This window comes from Ascaphus truei, chromosome 16 (genome assembly GCF_040206685.1).
Source record: "Ascaphus truei isolate aAscTru1 chromosome 16, aAscTru1.hap1, whole genome shotgun sequence".
Classification (NCBI taxonomy): Eukaryota; Metazoa; Chordata; class Amphibia; order Anura; family Ascaphidae; genus Ascaphus; species Ascaphus truei.
In genome coordinates, this window is record NC_134498.1 from 20,994,675 (window position 1) to 21,015,748 (window position 21,074).

At 43.8% G+C, this 21,074-nt stretch overlaps 1 long non-coding RNA gene across 1 annotated transcript; it reads right to left on the minus strand.

Moving 5' to 3' along the window:
• Nucleotides 1-2,782: 2,782 nt before the first annotated feature.
• LOC142467677 (uncharacterized) lies at nt 2,783-19,655 on the minus strand. Its single transcript, XR_012788472.1, has 3 exons — nt 19,359-19,655; nt 5,474-5,561; nt 2,783-3,907 (listed from the first exon to the last, which is right to left on the minus strand). It is a non-coding gene; the product is annotated as an uncharacterized LOC142467677 (long non-coding RNA).
• Between the last annotated feature and the right edge of the window lie 1,419 nt (nt 19,656-21,074).

Consider the following 21,074-nt stretch of genomic DNA (forward strand, 5'->3'; position numbering starts at 1 on the left):
GTGTGTCTGTCAGCGTGTGTGCGCGTGTGTCAGTCAGCGTGTGTGTGCGTGTGTCAGTCAGCGTGTGTGCGCATGTGTCAGTGTGTGTGTGCGTGTGTCAGTCAGTGTGTGTGTGTGCATGTGTCAGTCAGTGTGTGTGTGCGTGTGTGCGTATGCCAGTCAGTGTGTGTGTGCGCGTGTGTGAGTCAGTGTGTGAGTGTGAGTCAGTGTGTGAGTGTGAGTCAGTGTGTGAGTGTGTCAGTCAGTGTGTGTGTGTGTGTCAGTCAGTGTGTTTGTGTGTGTGTGTCAGTCAGTGTGTGTCTCTCTCTCTGTGTGTTGTGTGAATGTCTCTCTGTGTTGTGCCCCCCACCCCTCCCCCAGGCGGAGCTGCGGACACGGAGCTGCGGACTCCCAGCCCCCCCCCCCCCCCGGCGACATGGTGGTCCCGTTACCCCCCTCCTCCCGATTCCCACTACCCCCGGCTTAGCTGCGGACACGGAGCTGCGGACTCCCAGCCCCCCCCCCCCCCGGCGACACGTGGTCCCGTTACCCCCCCCTCCCGTTACCAAAGCAGGACATTATTGGGGGTCTCCCTCACCTAACGGGGGCGCGCATGGCTCCTCCTCGCAGCTGCTGCTGCCGCCGCCGCCCTCTCCTGGCCTGAGGTACCCGGCGGTCACATCTGCGCATGCCCCCCTCAGCTCCTAGGTCTCCTCCGCCTGCTCACCTCCCCTGCACGGGGGTCCAGGGGGAGAAGCAGGATCCCGGGACTCAGGTCTGGCAGGATCCCTGCACGTCCGCCTCCCCCCAGATATCCAGCAGGGCGCGGGTCTCCATGTCCGACAGACATCCCGCCGGGCAGGGGGTCGGTGACCGGCCCGGAGATGAGCTAGCAGCAGGAGGCAGGCATGTGGCGTCCGTGAGCGTCACCATGACTACCGCATGCGCGGCATGTCAGCGGGCGCGGGGAACAGCGCATGCGCGGCATGGCAGTGCACGTTTGGGGGGAATGGCACCGCTGCCTGCCGCTTCTGCGCATGTGTGGCGTCCGTCAGCGGCGCCATCACAACTGCGCATGCGCGGCATGGCAGCTGGGACCGGCGGCCGTTAGGAGCGGCGCAGCGACTGGCCGTGTGAGGAGAGCGGCACCCTTTAGTCAGCGGGACACAGGGAAGCGGAGGTAGGGAAGAGGGAGGAGAGAGGCTGAGCAGCGGCTCCTCCTCCTCTCTCAGCCGGAGTACTTGCGGGGCTTCCGCCATCTTATTACACCCGCAGCACCGGAAGCTCTGCGGCAGTCATCTTGCTTTACCCATGGCAGTGGCCGTTAGGAGCGGCCGCGGCGGCTATCGCCGCCGCATGTCACAGCAGGTGTGTGGGCAGCATGTCACAGCGGGTGTGTGTGGGGGAGCAGCGGCTGCTAGGAGCAGTGCCGGCGGCTATCGCCGCCGCCGCCGCCGCATGTCACAGTAGACGCAGGGGGGGGGGGGGAAGGGGGGGAGCCGTGACGTCACTTCCGTTTCACATTTGTCCCCCATCTCTCCCGTTTTACCCCATCAGAATAGGTGCCACTAAAGAAGTTTCACTTCAATAAAGTCGTTATAAATATCCACTGTTTTGTCAGGTCCTAAGACAGATTCAAATGACTCCGTATAACGGATGTTAGCTATCTCAGCGTCGCTAAAACTGGCAGTGTCTAATAAAGTAGAAAAAATCCCTGCAAAGTCTGCAAATTCTTCCATTGGAAATGAACTCAAATACAGACATAAAAATAAGCTGTATAGAAATTAAATCCCAAAACTTTCAGCTAAAGTCAGGGCAATTGACATGTAAAGCGGTGCAAAAAAACTCTTAGAAAAATATAGTCATTGGTATGGAGATTTGCACTCACGTTATATATATATATATATATATATATATATATATATATATATATATATATATATATATATATATATATCTTCACTGTTTCTTCATCAAGCATTGCAATCTTTACAATCTATAAACGTCCCCTTATATTACAGTATAAAAAGGGGCCAGTCTGTGTACAGCGCTTGAAAAACTTAAGTTAAAGGGGACCTTTAAAAAAAAAAAAGTCTATCCGGTATTGTGTTTTTGTAGTTCTGGAGAAGTTCATGCAGACTTGTGCACATTACATTGTCCTCATATATTAGAACAACTGCATGTACGGTCTTGTTCTAGAACACAAGTGGCCAACTCCAGTCCTCAAGGGCCACCAACAGGCCATGTATTGGGGATAGCCCTGCTTCAGCACAGGTGGATCAACCAGTGGCTCAGCCATCATGACTGAGCTACCTGTGATGAAGCAGGGATATCCTTAAAACCTGACCTGATGAGGCCCTTCAGGACTGGAGTTGGCCACCCCTGGTCTAGAATATTTACTGGTGTATGTGCTCTTAAACTAATGTTTCTAATTTCAAGGTTTATTTTATATCCCCAGCAGAAGATCTATGTAATATAAGACAGAAATAAAATGTATGTTTTTTTTGTATTATTATTATTACACATTTTGATTACTTTACTGCTGTCATTCTTTTGTGTTTCAGTCATTGTCAAGCGATAAGTTATCAGGTGGGCAAACTCACACGATAAATCTCATTCTCAGCTTTTTACACTCCAGCATGCACCCAGTATAGTTATGTAAGCATAACGGTTTCGTTTAATCTGATAAGAGGATACATTATTGTATCTAACTAACCAATTATGACATGCGATGTATGTTCAATGTGTTCAGTTCTGAAATCATCAATGATTCTATCATTGGAAATAAAGTGTAAGGTAGGAATTAAGGGATCATGACTAATCTGTCAACAATTCTAGTTTGGCAAATGAAATAATTATTTGGGACCTTCTAAATTGTTGGAACATACCTGCCTTACATTAAGAGTTTCCAGGCACTTCCCAATGTATTAATAATATGCTCACTCTGTGTGTTACTTTATAGTAGACTATTTATTAAGGTAACATCATGTTCCTTATTTACTATTGAAATCTCTAAGATATGAGGATTTAGAGCCACTTACAGTATGCACATTTTGGAGGCCAATATCCCGGTTACAGGATTAAAAAAGTTTATCCTGTTCGCTGGCTCTACAGACCAAAAATGGTGAAGACATAAGCCCAAAATCCTTAGTATCAACGAGGTGAGGATTACATGTATGATTATTTGATCTATGGTACTTGAATTTTTTCTAGGTGCAAAAGCTTTCTCAGGAAGGCCGAGGGCCCAAGTCATTTACAGCTCTGGGATACGAGTTGGATATCTAACTGGAGGTGGACTTCACCCATTTAGTATGTTGGTGGTTCGCATTCATTGAAGGGGACACACACTTGTATTTCTGCCTGTTTGTGTGTTCTCATTTTGCCTATTACAGGCACACCCCGGTTTAAGGACACTCACTTTAAGTACACTCGCGAGTAAGGACATATCATCCAATAGGCAAACAGCAGCTCACGCATGCGCCTGTCAGCACGTCCTGAACAGCAATACCGGCTCCCTACCTGTACCGAAGCTGTGCGCAAGCGGGGAGACTATAGAGCCTGTTACAAATGCGTTATTTACATCAGTTATGCACATAAATGACGATTGCAGTACAGTACATGTATCGATAAGTGGAAAAGGTAGTGCTTCACTTTAAGTACATTTTCACTTTACGTACATGCTCTGGTCCCATTGCGTACGTTAATGTGGGGTATGCCTGTATTGTGTATATCCTATTGAGGTTGTCACTGTCTTTTTTCACACCCTGTGCCAGAATGTATATACTTCATCATTTACATTATTTTTCCTTGTATGACCTTCTGAGTGATTGTTCTCTTTCTGTACTCCATCTCCCATACATTCGTTGGGAAGTTGATTCTGCCAGATTTTTTGTTCTTTTGTCATCTTGCTCTCAAGCCAAGAAGAAAACTGCAGACAACAGAAAACTATTCATATTTCATCCAAATAAATTGATACAATTTTGAACTTTTAGCAACACTATATACATCTTTCACTGATGAGGCAAAGACTATACAGCAGAGTGACAAGGTATAGGTAACTCTGAAATGAAGTGATTAACCCTTTGATACATTAAACCCTGCCCGGCTTCTAGGGAGATTACCTTGGTGTGTTACTCCGCATGGGTTACCTTTACTCGAGCTGGAGTCAGACGGTTGGGCGATAAGGTAGCAGGGTTGTGGAATAATGGGCGTCTGGAACTTTTGTCATACAACAGTCATTCAGGTCCCCAGGCACGGGGACCACACACCACAGTTTATACAACGTCGTACTGTTTCTCTCGTTATCGATGCATTCTGTGCTTCCATGAGTGACCCCACTTATCACTCGGAAGTATATATCTTAGTTGCTTAAATGTTCTGAGGCCCGGGCCTCCCTCCTTTTCCACTCGGGATTACCCTCTGTATTATCCCGGTAATGGAAGCCTATTGGGAAGCCTATTGGGAAGCCAAGTGACCCCAATACTTTTGGTCTGTGTGGAAACTGCCACTTCCGTGCAGAGGGACTGGAGAGGACTGTTTGTACAGATCCGCGGTTAGAGCCGATCCGCCGACACCCAGTAGTCCTCGTTACTAAGGCCCTCTGTGGCATATCGTTTTCATACTTTGAATCTTATGTTGGACTGCCTTAATCTTAAGAGGCTCCTCTCCTCTTGTCCTCCTGGAACCTAACCTTCTCAAACCCTTATATACACTCCATGATTACATGGCAATGCAGGGTGTGGCATGGTACACGTTAACCATGCTAGTAACCCTTTCGAGGGGTGTTACATATCATAAACATTAGTACATAGTGTTACTTTGTGATGTTATGAGCAGATTAGATGCACTGTGTCTTTCTCCATCTTTGATGCACTACTGCAGGGTTGACCAAATCCAGCCCTCAAGGGCCACCAAAAGGCCAGGTATTAGGGGTATCCCTGCACAGTACAGATGGCTCAATCAGTCAGGGATGAGCATACTGTAGAATCTGTAGAATGCACAATTTTGTCTCTTTATAAATGTTTGTCATGTGGCCGTTTGCTACAATCATTTTAAAAGGAAAAACTTACACTAATTTTTAACACACAGAAGGTCATTCATGAAAATTATTTATGCATTAAAAAACTAATGGTTTGACGTCTCATTTTCTTGCACTTTTTGCCTGGTTGTGCTGGAAACTGACATACAGAAATCTCCCCTCCCTGGGGCAGGCGAGAAAGGCCTTTTGCGAGAGATAGCAAGAGAGCAATTGAGGAGAGGACCAATGTAACCTACACATTTTGAGAGTTTAATGAGTAGACCCCAAACTACCACTAATCTATCAGTATCAGCACAAACTAACACTAACCCTATGCATTGTGTATCCAGAAATTGATGTTTTAATCTTTGCTGATTGTTTTCTGTTTTCCATCATTTTCAGGTTGGGAGGATAGTATTTTGTTTGTCTTTTTTTCATTTTTATGTAGTTAAATAAACGTTTTTATTCATTTCATACCTGGTGAGCTGAGGGTGCTTTTTTCCTGGACGCTGCAGTCTCATACCAATCCCTATCTTCCTGTGGGAGGATAGTTGGATGGAGCAATCTAGATTTGGTCACAGAAACAAAATGGAAGGTCCCACATTTAAATGAAGTTATTTACTTGTATGAGGTGAGCACTTCTGTGATATGTTATCATGCATCACATGTTTATATTTGAATTCTGCAGTATTTTTTTTTGTATCTGTGTTTCTGCGTTTTATTTTCTCAGATCTATTTTGGTAGGTTCAAGTCACCAGCTGTTTTGTCCTCATAAGAGAGAACTAAAATCTAAGAGGGAACTAAAATTTGAGGTGACCAGCTTGCCAAATGCTTTTCCGTATGACTGGGAGTAGCCAGTCTATTATTATGACTTTTTATCTATGTATTTGTGTAATCTGGAGTTTCCGCTAAGTTAATGCAATTACAAGGCACAATATTGCATAATATGATGCAAAATGGAGATGTAGTAATAAATTAGACAAAAATAAAAAGCATTAAGGCAAACAATAGCAGTTTGGGGGGGAAGAAGTGGTGGGTTACATTGAAATAAATGAGATATATCATATGAAATGAATGGGAATAAGGGATGGGTTACATTGCATTTACATTAGACACACACTTGCACACTAGCGCCACCTATCATTACTGCAGAGTACTACGGCTAACGCTAAAACTCCATCTTTTTCCAGTCGCGGTCACTGCTTCCGATCCGCAAAACGCAAATAATTGCCGGGGATTTAGACTTGGCTTCTCGCGTGCACAAGGGCAGTAACTCTGGCTGCATCTGTAGGTTGGCGCAGTTTCACTCGCAGTGATTTACGTCCCAAGGCCATGCATTACACTGGCGACACACTTTATTCGAGCTCGGCTAGTCCCACGAATTCGGGTATACCCGGGTGTATTGAGGTTTGTGACTGTTTTCTGCCCGAGTGCATTGAGTTATTTTCCGGCAGGGATTGAAGCATTTTATTCCCGTTGGCTGCAATACTGCACAGTACATATATATATACTGCATTACAATTCATGAATTTATGCCATCTGGTAGACACACGAAGCATTGCAGCCTATTAAATCCTAATCATTATCATTTAAAAGATCAGCCGCCCATCAGCCAGGCATGAACCCAGGCTGGGAAGGCAAACGCAACGGGGCTTGTCAGAGGTGAGGAGCGGCGCATTCCAGGTATCTGCCAGGTACATACCGGGTATTTGCTCGAATAAAGTGTGTCGGTGCAGTATAAGCAGAGATGGGCACATTTTTCATGGTCATTTGACTTTGCTGAGAATGTGATGTTTCTCCTCAGGCGCGGATATTCGCGGCACAGTTTCCAATGGTCGCGTTCGCCTCCCGCAATGTTCTGTACCTTTGAAACTAAACAAATATTTGTTTTGCCATAAGGACAGAGAATAAACCGGGGTGCAGCCTCGGGACTAAAGCCATGGTGTTTTACATTTCATTTTTTTTTTTAAATAAACTGAGGGCTAATCTACAACTTATACATTGAGATGATGTTTTTTCAGGGAAAAATGTAGAAGATAAATGGTCAGTCTTTAAAACATTGTTAGAAAAGCACACTTCTCAGTGTATTCCCTTGGGTAATAAGTATAAAGAAATAAGTCAAAACCAGTGTGGCTAAATAAACAGGTAGGGGAGGAAATGGACAAGAAGAGGAAGGCGTTTAGATTCTTTAAGTCAGAAGGGACAGAGGCATCGTATCAGAATTATAAGGAATGTATCACAAATTGCAAAAGGGCAATTAAATTCGCGAAAATAGATAATGAAAAAAGGATTGCAATAGAAAGTAAGGTCAACTCTAAGAAGTTATTTAAGTACCTTAATAACCAAAAAATCAGAAAATAAAATATAGGACCCTTTCAGTGTGAGATGGGTAGGCAGATTATTGGAGATAAGGAAAAAGCAGAGATATTAAACAAATTCTTTGCCTCTGTGTTTACCAGGGAAAAATCAATTTCAATAGTAGTGCCGCAGGAGGAAGCCACAACCTCCATATTAATGAGCAATTGGTTAACTGAGGAAGAAGTTCATAAGCGACTTGATAAAATTAAAGTAAATAAGGCACCTGGCCCCGATGGCATACATCCAAGAGTTCTCAAGGAGTTAAGCTCAGTAATAGCAAAACCATTATATTTAATATTCAAGCACTCAATTTCCACAGGCTCAGTACCACAAGATTGGCGTAAAGCAGATGTGGTGCCTATATTTAAAAGGGAGCTAGATCACAACCGGGAAATTACAGACCTTTAAGCCTGACTTCAATAGTGGGGAAGCTAGTTGAAGGTTTATTACGGGATAATATTCAGGAATACCTAATGGGGAAAATAATAGTAGCATGAATTTATGAAGGATATGTCGTGCCAAACTAACCTTATTAGTTTCTTTGAGGAATTAAGTAAGTAGGAATTTAGACCAGGGTAATGCAGTTGATGTGGTCTACTTATATTTTGCAAAGGCTATTGATACGGTTCCACACGAGGTTGGTGTACAAAATAAAGCAAATCAGACTCAGTAAAAATATATGCACCTGGATTGAAAACTGGTTGGAGTATAGACACTAGACAGTTGTCATAAATGCAACTTTTTCAGGTTGGGCTAAAGTCGTGAGTGGAGTACCTCAAGGATCGATACTGGGACCCCTGCTTTTTAACTTGTTTATTAATGACATTGAGGCTGGCATTGAGAGAAAAGTCTCCAGCTTTGGTGATGACACTAAATTGTGTAAGGTAATAGAATCAGAGCAGGATGAAATTTCTCTTCAGAAGGACTTGGAGAGACTGGAAACGTGGGCAGGTAAATGGCAGATGAGGTTCAATACAGATAAATATATGATTATGCATTTGGGAAGCAAGAATTAGCAGGTGATTTGCAAATTAAATGGGGATAAATTAGGGGAATCCTTGACTGGGAAGGATTTAGGAGTGCTGGTAGACAGCAGGCTTAGCAATAATGCCCAAAGTCATGCAGTAGCTGCAAAGGCAAATAAGATCTTATCTTGCATCAAACGGGCAATGGATGGAAGGGAAGTAGACATAATTATGCCCCTTTACAAAGAATTAGTAAGACCACACCTTGAATATGGAGTTCAATTTTAGGTACCAAACCTAAAAAAAGACATTATGGAACTAGAGAGAGTGCAGAGAAGAGCCACCAAATTAATAAAGGGGATAGACAATCTAATTTATGAGGCGAGGCTAGCTAAATTAGATTTATTTACATTAGAAAAGAGGCGTCTAAGAGGGGATATGATAACTATATACAAATTTATTCAAGGACAGTACAAGGAGCTATAAAAAAAAAACTATTCATCCCACAGGCAGTACAAAGGACTCGGGGCCATCTCTTAAGGTTGGAGGAAAGGAAATTTCACCAGCAACAAAGGAAAGGGTTCTTTACAGTAAGGGCAGTTAAAATGTGGAATTCATTACCCATGGAGACTGTGATGGTAGATACAAGAGACTTGTTAAAAAAAAAAGATTGGGCATCTTTTTAGAAAGGAAAGGTATACAGGGATATACCAAATAAGTAAACATGGGAAGGATGTTGATCCAGGGAGAAATCTGATTGCCAATTCTTGGAGTCAGGGAGGAATTTATTTTTCCTCTTATGAGATATTATTGGATGATATGTCACTGGGGTTTTTTTTGTTTGCCTTCCTCTGGGTCAATATACTGTAAGTATAGACATAGGATAAAGCAGTGGTGCACAAAGTGTGAGGCACTGTTTTTTTTTGGGGGGGGTTGCAGAGGCCCCGCGCTCTTCCCCGAGGCATTTAAATTAAATGCCAGGGGGATCGTGTGAGGCCTCTGCAACAATAAAACTTACCTTTATTCAGACGCAGTGACGTGTTGCTATGACCCCGCGGCGTCATTTGACACCACACACAAGCGAAGGGGGAGTGCGAGAGCGAGGGGGAGCTGGCAGGGGGGCGCAGCTCAAAAAGTTTGCAATCCCCTGGGATCAAGTATCTGTTGTCGACATTTAGCATAGGTTGAATTTGATGGACGCATGTCTTTTTTCCTATGTACTATGTAACTATGTGTTCTGGGGTGCGGCTTGGCGTGGGGTTACTGGGTGATGGCTGCTGCTAGCTCAAATATTTGAATATACAGCTCAACCCCGTTATAACGAGATCTGTTACAATGCGAATCCGCTTATAACACGATGCAAGCGTGGCTCACAATTTTCGTATTTATTAATACTTTACAACACGATTATTGGTATCTTAAATACTTTATTGTACAATGCATACAATGGTACATTATTTCTAACGCGATCCGCTTATAACGCAATGTGATTCTTTGAACCCCAAGCACAGGGGGTTGAGCTGTATATGTTTTTACACTTCATTGATGTATCATTACAGTAAGTTTCAATATTTCATACTAATTTTATTATCGTGCATATACATTTTATGTAGCACCAAGTACTGCACCAAAGAAGCCAACTCACAGACAATATAAAACACACGGAGAATTAAAGAGTGTCCTCATCTGCAGAGAACTTCCAATGGCAATGTGCTGTGTCCCAGTGTATACACATTCTCAGTGACCGAAGTTCACTGGAAGTGCAGAGCGCTTTTTCTTGGTCACAGGAGATGTCCACTCATGAAGTAGATGGATGTCTCTTTCCGCAACATGAAAGCTCATTTGACTAGATTCACTAGAATGGCACTTGTACATGCAACAGTGCTTTCCCCACTTAATGAATCATGCTATGTGTCTGTTTTCTTGGCAAATGTATCTCAAAGGAGTCTCCCCAGACACGCACACGCTCGCTTATGATTTCAATCCCAAATTAACCCACTCACACCACAGTGGAAGCTCCTTGTTTGTTAATGGCAGCCTACAGACTCGCAATCATGATCTGCTTTTACTTTTATAACCCCGAAAGGTAACTTTTCAGAGGCTTGTAGATGTAGCAGGGGAACTGTGGGGTTTTTTTTTTTATCTCTACACACATCTTCAGCATATAATCTTGCCTAGTAGTAGGTGCACAAATCCATGGAATACATTCCCATTTACCTGACAACCTGGTGTACAATTGTAATTAAAAAGTTGCAGTTCAAATGACTACATATTAAAGTAACTTCCTCCTGTTAAGTGGAACCGTTCACTGGCCCAGCTTCAGCATAGGCGGCTCAATCAGAGGCCACCTGTGCTGAAATTGGGATATCCGGAAAACGTGACTTGTTGGGGGGACTTGAGCACTGGAGTTGAGCACCCCTGAAAATGGTATGATTCCTAGCTGCTGAAAACACAGAAGTGGCTTCTTGCCACTTATCAGGCCCGAAGCCAGAGGACGGGTGGTGGTGCCCGACAACGTTCTAATATCCAAGCATGCTTGAAATCGTAGGGGCACTTGATACTTTAATATAGATTAATAATATATTGATCCATATTTGTATGGCTATAGTACCCTTGCTTAGTTAGAAGCTGAACGCCTATCTACAAATCCCTCAATGTGATATATATATATATATATATATATATATTTATATTTATATTGTGGGTAAGAACAACTTAGTCTCCAGTTCGTTAATTTTCCTTATTTTATACTAAGGCATAGGACTTGAGTTGTTCTCCCTGTCCATTTGCTAACGTTCAGGATTTCTTACTGCGTTACATTAATTATATCTATTTCCCACCTTTATTGAGGTTTTTTGGTCTATGGGCATAAGATGCACTTTTCCTTTTTCCCTTGTGTGTATGTGTTATCAGCTTTTCTTCAAGTTGAGGCATTTCATTGTCGTGCGTGGCGGGATCACATTGCTTTAAGGCATTGATCGCGCCCATAGACCACGCGGGCACCCACGACAGCAGGAGGAGGTGTGCATTGCGCGAGGAATCAATTGAAACTGATTTCTCGGCGCGACAGGCAGGTCACATGAGCGATTCGCCCAATGAGGGCGAACCAGCTCCGTGACGTCACAGACACGCCCTTAGACACGCCCCCCGATGGTGCGTCTACCATGTCTGAAAAATGCACTCGCTTCACGCGGGTGACGTCACGGACAAACATGCCTCTGAGCGGGCAGAGGCTGTATGGACCTGGCCTTAGCGAATACTCTGCACTTTTTAGTTGCCCTTTATTGGACCAGTTCTATTTTTCAGTGTTTATACACGGAGGACCATCATTACAACGCAGTCTTCTTCCCTAAGGCACCTTTGGACTCTGGAGACACCTTACTGTCCATATCGCGTTCAGTGAGCTCTGTGTTCTCCAGCCACGGAAGGTGTCGAATAGCAAAAGACTACTTCATTAATATAGCCCTGAGTTTCCAAGAATAAACCGGTATCTTCTCAATAATTAATGGCATCACTTACAATACCCTGAAGACCTCAACACCTTGTGGGGTCCTTACTTTGGCGTGTCACAATATTTTATGGATTTTGTCTCCCGGGATGGCAATTCTTAGGTCCACTTCCCTGGTTGTAGTAATAAATACAGCATCCTTCTAGAGTTTTAGCAAATGAAACTATTTTAAGCTGCAGTGTGTAAGTATTTGAGTTCCTGTACACGTCATCTATGAAACGACCATTTTTCACTGAGTCAATCGCATATACATATCTTCTAAGGATGCAATAAAGGAGGAGGCCAGCATGTCTTGAAGCATCTGTAGTGGGAGAAACCAGATCATATCCTGGTAGAGGGTCTTCTAGATGGCTATCGCAGGAAATATCTGGCATTGCCCTATCCATGTGTTTCCTGCTTCATCCTTGAACAGCCCTTTTTGTCACTTCCAGAAACGATTCTCCCAAGCTGCATTCCTCTACTGAACGTCAGGGCAATCTTCAGGTGGTCCGCCATTGTTTTCTGCTGCTTGCTTCTGCATTCCTCTGCCTGATGAGAGGAAATTATCAAAGAACTCCAGGGATAACTTGGTGGAATCTGTTTGCTATGATATGACTGTTCATGGGAGAGACAGGATTACAGTTGCTTTACATTGTTATATTTTGTTCCAAGCTTATATAAACATCGTACACAGACCTCACAGTGCAGGAATTGCTAAATAGAATTTTTTTTAATGATGCTATATTTATTCATTGTAGATGGGTAACTCACACTTGCTTTTGTACAATATGCCACTTAGATTGCAAGCTCTGTGGGACAGGGATTTCCATTCCTGATTCCGTTAGTTGCACTTGTAATTCCTTGTATTGTCTCTCTTGTAAAACGCTGAGGACTATATACACACACACACACACATATATATATATATATATATATATATATATATATACATACATACATACATACATACATACATACATACATACATACACATACACACACACACACACACACACACACGCCCTTCTCTGCAGCTATTGAGGTAGGATAGGGACATCTCAGTAAAATACACATTAGAAAGTGCTTTATGTATTTCAGTTTTTGGTTTTGGACCAATAAAAATGAGTTATATTTGGAGGCTGAACAGGTGCTTGCCGAGACAAATTAAATTGACTTTCAGGCACGCTGAGGGGTCACATGACCTCCTCAGCCAATCAGTGCCAGTCAGTGTTTTGGCAACGTCCCCCCCCCCCTGCTCGCGCTGACAGAAAAAGTTGCTGGACACCCGAACGCTTATGCTTGTAGAGTTGGTGACGTCACCACTCAAGCATGAGCGCCACACGGGGGACGCAGCCTAATACATGTGAAGCCGGGAGGTTTATGCAGCCTTAAACCTGCCAGAGTTTCTTTTACACACGCTGGCAATAGCTGAAGCAAAGTACATTTATACATGAATGATTAAAATCATCACATCAATTTTGTTCTCGTTGTGTCACACTTCTTAAACTGAATTACCGTGCCCGTCTTTTTATGTTTGTATTGCGTCTCTGACATACTATAACCCCACATGAATAATAGAAACGAGAGAATGAATATTGCAAAAAAAAAAAAGTGTATGCCGTCTGCTGCAGCAATAGTATTTTTAGATACACGATAAGCAGGCTGGGTATCTGGGGAGGCAGACGCCATTTTGAAAGTGTTCTGCGGTTCTTAAAAGGCTGCAACCACTGGAGCAGGTCTGCTGGCTCTACTGATTTACAGTGATTCTGTCTGATCTGTAACAATCCCAGGCGCAGATTAAAGGTTGGGAAAGAATAGATATTTTATAGGTTTCACAAGGCTGGCCACTAATTGTGTAGTCAAGCTGGCCATTTACCAAATTGTCACTTTAACATCCCTGCTGTAAGCTGGGGTAATAATATAAAATATATAATCATGTATCGTACATAGGCTTCTCCCCAAATTATTATCTACTTTAAGATGTAATTACGCTGTCAGATCCAAGAGTCGCAGTGATGTTTGTAATTACCAGGACTCTGTTTAGGCATTTTAGGTTTTTAAGCCAAAAAAAGTCCGTTTTGGAGAAATTAACAAATGCTCAACACAGTGTTGGACAAATCACTTATGCATCCAATCAAATACTAGCCTATTTTTCAGTATGTTATCAGTATGCAATCACGATTTCATTATCTTTACCATCATAACTTTCTTTCTGTGGCTTTGCTGAGACATTGTTCTGAAATCAATTTCTGGCCACTTAATCAATTAAGAAAAATAATAATGCGAATTTACACTGTCTTCTAAAATTGCTAGATTCAATGAATACTGGGATTATAAATAGGACGCACACCCCATTTCACTGTCTGGCGATATTCTGCTGATGGCTTATACTCATTTGATGATTTTATAAATAAGTAAAAAAAAAAATGCCACTTCATTTTAGAGAGGCGTGATACTATCCAGTGTACAGACCGAATACATTTCTCTCCAAACCTGGTGTTATTCCTTAAGGATTATCTAATGCATGTGAGGTGTCAGTCTGTATATATTCCCCCCACTAGTTGTAACAAGCAGTGTCATGTCCTGCCCATCTCATGGGATCTGTGCAGCCAAAGCCCAGCATTTATTTGATCAATTCTACGGCTTGCGGAAATTGCTGTTTCTGCAGCCGCTTTGAACGGGGGATGGGATCATCCATCAAGCTCTCTGTAGATTGTAAAAGTGATCCGTTTCTAAATAAAACAGCCGCTGAAGTGATATTAATGAATGTACTGTAATTGTGTTCATATAGGGGATTTTCTTTCCCCTGGTATTGATATGGGCTGTATGATCTAGGGTTGCCAGGTGTCCAGTATTGAACCGGACTGTCCTGTATTTGGACATACTGGTAAAAAATGAGAGGTAATACCTCTCTGTATGTATGTACCGGTATTACCTCTCTGGGCATGTATGTGTATACCGGTATTACCTCTCTGGACATGTATGTGTATACCGTATTACCTCTCTAGACATGTATGTATATACCGGTATTACCTCTCTAGACATGTATGTGTTCGGTATTACCTCTCTGGGCATGTATGGTGTAACCCTGTTCTTCCCCCCCCACCCCCCAATCGCAGATAGGGTCTAGTACTGGGAAAACTATACTGTTACATGGAGTAGGGTGGTGCATACCTGCTGGATTATAGTTGTCCTGAGTCTCCCGCATGATGGTAGGGGATATCAGAACAGGCTTCTAGGGCATAACTGAATCGTACTCATGGTGATAGCGCCTCCATCTCGTGCAGACCCCAAATCCCTGCAAGAGAACTCTTCACTCTCCTCCCTGATAGATTTCAGTCTTAGGCAAGGAGGTATAATGAACTGGAACATTTTATTCTCCCTGTACACTGCACAGCATATACAGCAACCACAGGATACCTGAGATTAGGGCCTTCACCCTCAGGATGTCCCTGGAACTTTACTCCCACCCACAGGCCACCAGGAGCAGTCCCAGCTCTTCCCTTACTCCCTGATAGAGTAAGGGGAACAGTCTCTCACCTCTCCCCTAAGGGAGGGCACACAGTAGGCAGAGCCCTGCACAACTGATCAAGGGTAGACTAGCCTCTCTCAAGGTAGAGGCAACTGATTAAATTGAGGAAGTACAACCCCTTAAGTACAGATCCAGCAGGAACCAGCCCCTTGCCCCTGATTGGACACCAGGCCTGATTACACTACCTCATCTATGACTCACTGAGCTGCAGAGGTGTGGGGAAAACCCATGAATACTCCTGGCACCTGTCCTTACCAGGGATTACTGCCAGGAGGAGGGCAGACTGATAGCCCAAAAACAGCCAGGGCTACATATGTATATACCGATATTACCATGGACATGTATGTGTATACCGGTATTACCTCTCTGGACTTAGTGACCTGACCGGCTTGGGAGGCCACTGGATTTCCCTGAGCAGGAAGACAGCAGGACTATTGCTAGGGGGCAAGGCAGCTTCCTTCATCCTGATTGGCTGCTGCTCGGTAATGCAGCCAATCAGAAGGAGGTGTCAGAAGCCTGAGGGTGGGGCCAAGGAGAGGAGGAAACAGCATTGAGTGAAGAGAGAAGTGTGTATCTCTTGAACGTGTGTGTCTTGAGGACGTTGTACCTTTCACCATTGCGTCCAGTATTTTTGGAGAAGCCGCCCGGCAACCTTACTGCTGTTTCTCTCAATTCCTTCACAGTTTTTGGCACATTTAATACATTCTCCTTTACACTGTGCATTCGAGTCAGGGACTTAATTGCATAACATATTTCTCTAATTCTACTCGTATGAGTGTTACATTAAAGACATATAGCAAACCTTTGTGGCAGATTGGCCCTTTATCTCAACATATAGAATCACTTAGTCCACATTTTGGGGCAACTGCGTAGAAGTATCTCTGTTCCTCACGGGGTTCTGTGCCCTCATCACGTCACCGCCTGGGGACAGAGTTGGCCCTTGATGTGTGACGCTTCATTTTGGTTTCCTGAGATTGATTGCTGCGATTGCTGTTTTTGAAGACTCTTTTGTTGGTGGATTATTTGTATAATGAAGAACTTAATGTTAACCACAAAGTCCCTGCCACCCTTTTTGGTCCCAATCCTCCCCTGCTCACTGCCATGCCTAAGGACTGAGTAGCCACTAGAACAGGGGGGCTCAACTCCAGTCCTCAAGCCCCCCGACAGGTCAGGTTTTCAGGATATCCCTGCTTCAGTGCAGGTGGCTCAATCAGTCCCAACTTCAGCACAGGTGGCTCAATCGGTCCGTGCTTCAGCACAGGTGGCTCAATCGAAGGCTCAGTCTTTGACTGAGCCACTGATTGAGCCACCTGTGCTGAAGCTGGAATATCCTGAAAACCTGTTCTGTTGGGGGGGTGGGGGGGGGCTTGAGGACTTCTAACTTTAACATATCTCTCCTGTAGATGTAAATGTGTTAATTTTTCACCATACATAAGTCTGAATGTTTAAAATGAGGTCACAAACGATATATATTCCCACACTCCCACATATAGACACACAGATATACACACACACATTAATGTGGAATATGTTGTTTTATATTTATAAAGATTGTTTCTTGTACTCTTAATACAATATATTTTTAGAAACGCAATATAATGATAATATAAATCTTATATATTGTTACTAGCTTTTGTGCCCGGCTCTGCTTGGGGAATGTAATATTGAATACATCTCCCCGCCCTCCCCCTCTCTCCCCCTTCCCCCCCGCCGTGTGTGGGATATTTAGGCCCCACTTAGAGCTTGGCCTGCCACTGACTGGCGGGTAACAAAAAGGGGGCGGCTAGTGGGACCGCCGGCCGGTACATATACTGTCGTTGCCCTGGGAGAGAAAGAAAAGACAACTAGTTGAAGTGGGCTAGGGGAAGATAAAGGCGCGTTGCACATAACGGTCACCCACCAGCTGATACTTCATACTGATCTGCAGAAGAATATATAGTTTTGTTTATTTGGATGTCTGTATGTCTGTCTTTAATTATATAGCGCCATTAATGTACATAGCGAGTCAAAGTAGTAATACATGTGACAATCATATAAATAATAAAAACCACAGATCATGGGAATTAATGCTTCAGACATAAAAGTAACATTTAGGAAGAGGAGGCCCTGCTCCGAAGAGCTTACAATCTAATTTGGATACATTTTATATCTACATTAAATATGAGCTACAACTCAGAAATCACATTTCCTAACTGCCAAGGCCTTACAGGAGCAAACCTTCCATCAATGTGCTGTGTCTACAGAGTGTCGCGTGTTCTTTGAAAGGTAAATATTCAACTTTAATTGCGAGGGGTGGGGGTATGTGAAAGAGTGTGGGGAGAGGTGTGGGGGGGTGTAAGAGTGTGGGGAGAGGTGTGGGGGGTGTAAGAGTGTGGGGAGAGGTGGGTGTGTGTGTAAGAGTGTGGGGAGAGGTGTGTGTGTGTGTGTAAGAGTGTGGGAAGAGGTGGGGGTGTGTGTAAGAGTCTGGGGAGGGGTGTGGGGGGGTAAGAGCGTGGGAGAGGTGTGGGGGGGTAAGAGCGTGGGGAGAGGTGTAAGACTGTGCGGAGAGGTGGGGGATTAATAGGGTGGGATGGAGGAGACGTGGATGTGCAAGAGTGTGGGGAGAGGCGAGAGGCAGGGGTGTAAGAGAGGCAGGGGGGAGAGTGAGAGGGTAGAGAAATACACAAGGGGAGTGAGAGGATGAGAGGGGGGAGTGTGAGAATGGAGAGAAAAATAAAGGGGGTGAGAGATTGAAGAGGGTTGTAAGATGACAGATACTTATCCTATATCCGTACTTACTGTACAGTATATTGATCCAGAGGAAGGCAAATAAAAACCCCAGTGACATCATCCAATGATATCTCATAAGGGGAACATAAATTCCTTCCTGACACCAAGAATTGGCAACCAGATGTTTACTTATTAGTTATATCCCTGTATACCTTTCCTTTCTAATAAGATGTCCAACTTTTTTGTTTTTTGTTTAATATACATACTATCCTTTAACCAGTTTTCAATCCAGGTGCAAATATTTTTGCCCAGATTAATTTGCTTTACTTTGTACACCAACCTCGTTTGGAACTGTATCAAAAGTCTTTCCAAAATCTAAGTAGACCACATCAACTGCATTACCCTGGTCTAAATTCCTACTTACCTCCTCAAAGAAACTAATAAGGTTCGTTTGGCACGGCCTACCTAAATCCATGCTGATTATTACTAATAATTTGGTTTTCCATTAGGTATTCCTGAATATTATCCCATATTAAACCTTCAAGTAGCTTCCCCACAATTGGTGTTAGTCTTACAGGTCTGTAATTCCCCAGTGGGGATCTAGCTCCCTTTATAAATATAGGCACCACATCTGCTTTATGCCAATCTCGTGGTACTGAGCCTGTGGAAATGGAGTCCTTGAATATTAAATGTAATGGATTGGCTATTACTGAATTTAGCACTTTAGCTGAGTGGCCTGCGGATGACCTCTGCCTTGATGCTGTGCCTGCGGATGCCCTCTGCCTTGATGCTGTGCCTGCGGATGCCCTCTGCCTTGATGCTGTGCCTGCAGATGCCCTCTGCCACTCCACAGAACTGGAGGTGCCCTCTGCCACTCTACAGGCTTGCAGGTGCCCTCTGCTACACTAGGGCCTGCGGGAGCTCTCTGCCATGCTATGGGGCCTGTGGGTGCTCTTTGCCACACTCTGGGGCCCGCGGGTGTCTTTTGCCATGCTGGGGGGCCCACACACACTTAATTGGGGAAAATGTTCCACTTGGATGGCCAATCCGTTTGAAACTTTATATTCTCCCAAAATAGATATATCTACAGTACTTCCCCTAACACTCCCAGAGACCTTTAATGTACAGTACCATCTTGCGTTTATCCCCTTACCTGCCCATCAATGATAATTCTTAAATGCAAACTCTGCACAGAAATCATGAAGTAACTACATAAGCTGCTAAAAACCATGCCTAAATGAATGTGTATGCGAGAAAATGAACTCCGAGTTCTGTGTAGAGCACATCTAATGAATAATAATCTTTACCTACCTGTAAGCCTGTACCTGTCATCGGGTTGTTAAAATGTAAAGATGAAAGTATATGTTAATCCTCCCTCTCTAATAGACATCGCCGGTTGAGAAAGTCATATCAATGGGCTTAGATCACTCTGGGTTGATTTCATATCCATGAAAATAAAAACAGATGTTGGACGTTTATCTTCTAGTAACTGACTCCGATTCTCCTTTGTTCTGGTACGAACTGTCAGTACTTTTGTTTTTTGAAGTGAAACTTCTTTCGTGGCAGTGCCACCCACAAAAATCTTACGGAAAAAACTGAAAATGGTCACGAAAATATAAACGGAAGTGAGTGACTGCGCATAACCGGAAGTGATGTCATTGATTGTTGGCTGCCTGCTGGGAGTTGGAGTTCGGGTGTGGATGCCAAGCATCCACAGGCAATCAGAAGGGGAGGCCCCAGTGACTACAAATCCCAGCCACCCCTGCTATAGCTGACAGGCACCTCAGTCTCTTTAAGGCTACGGCCTCGGTGTCGGCACTAAATGTGCGCCTGACAGGCTGGCGGCATGTGCAGCTCTGTTCCCCGGTCTGTGCAGAGCTGCAGGGGGAAAGATGGGGGGCGCGGCCATGTCACCCGGCAGGTTCACCCTCATTTGCTGAACCGCCAGCGCTCCGTCGCCACTTCAGGGACCGTTTTATTATCTTCATAAAAATCTGGCAGCCAAGGCAGCAAGTGGGCCCGGCACCATTGAGGGGCGGCTCTTGTTGTGCGCTGCAGCAGGCAAGCTGTCTCCTACAGTACAAGACCCACAACCACACCCTTTATATATACACACACCTTATATACGTGTATATATATGTATGTGTATGTGTATATTGTATACAACAAGAAAAAAAAAAAAGTATTAGCACCTAACCAAAACCCCACTGACACAGGACTGGATGTGAAGGTACTATATTAAAAGTTATAAGCAATAACCATGTATATAGAAATAACAATATTTAAAATAAAATAAAAAATAAAAAAAAAACAATAAAACCACAAAAAAGATTATATGTAAAATATACAATACAAGTGAAAGTCCAATCCAAAAAACACTGTCCTTCAGAGTCTTTGCAGCCTGAAAAGAGGGACCACCAAATCCCTCATGGATATCTAAGAAAAAAACAGAAAACAACAGGCGCACTCATAGTGTATTAATTTAGTAAATTTATATTGGACTGGTAAAGGTAAAATTGCGCACTCACAAACAAAGCAAGAACATAAGCAGTTATGAGTATACTCAATCGCCAACAGTGCAGGATACCAGCAAGGCAAGCGTCTCCGAGGCTCCACCAGATGTAGCAGATTCACCGTTCACGTTGCCTCTACTGTATATGCCGAGTACTTCCTCACTCCAGTCGGAGTCTCGCAAGGGTTGTGACGTCAGCGGGAGAGTTTGAATAACCTCCGATTCCTCACTGCAAGCAGGAAGGTTCTGTATCCGTAGGATAGCGAGGCAGACGTTCTGGGGCTCCCCCATGTACAGCAGACAGCACCGATCGTATTGCAGGATACTCCTGGACTGATGTCTCTGCTCTGGAGCCTGGGCTGTTCAGCCACCGTAGTTCCTGTACCACGTGACCCTACGCGTTTCATCCGTCTCAGCGGATTTCATCAGGGGGATATATATGTATATATATATATATATATGTGTATATATATATATGTTATATATATATATGTGGACTGAAATGTCGGTGTGTG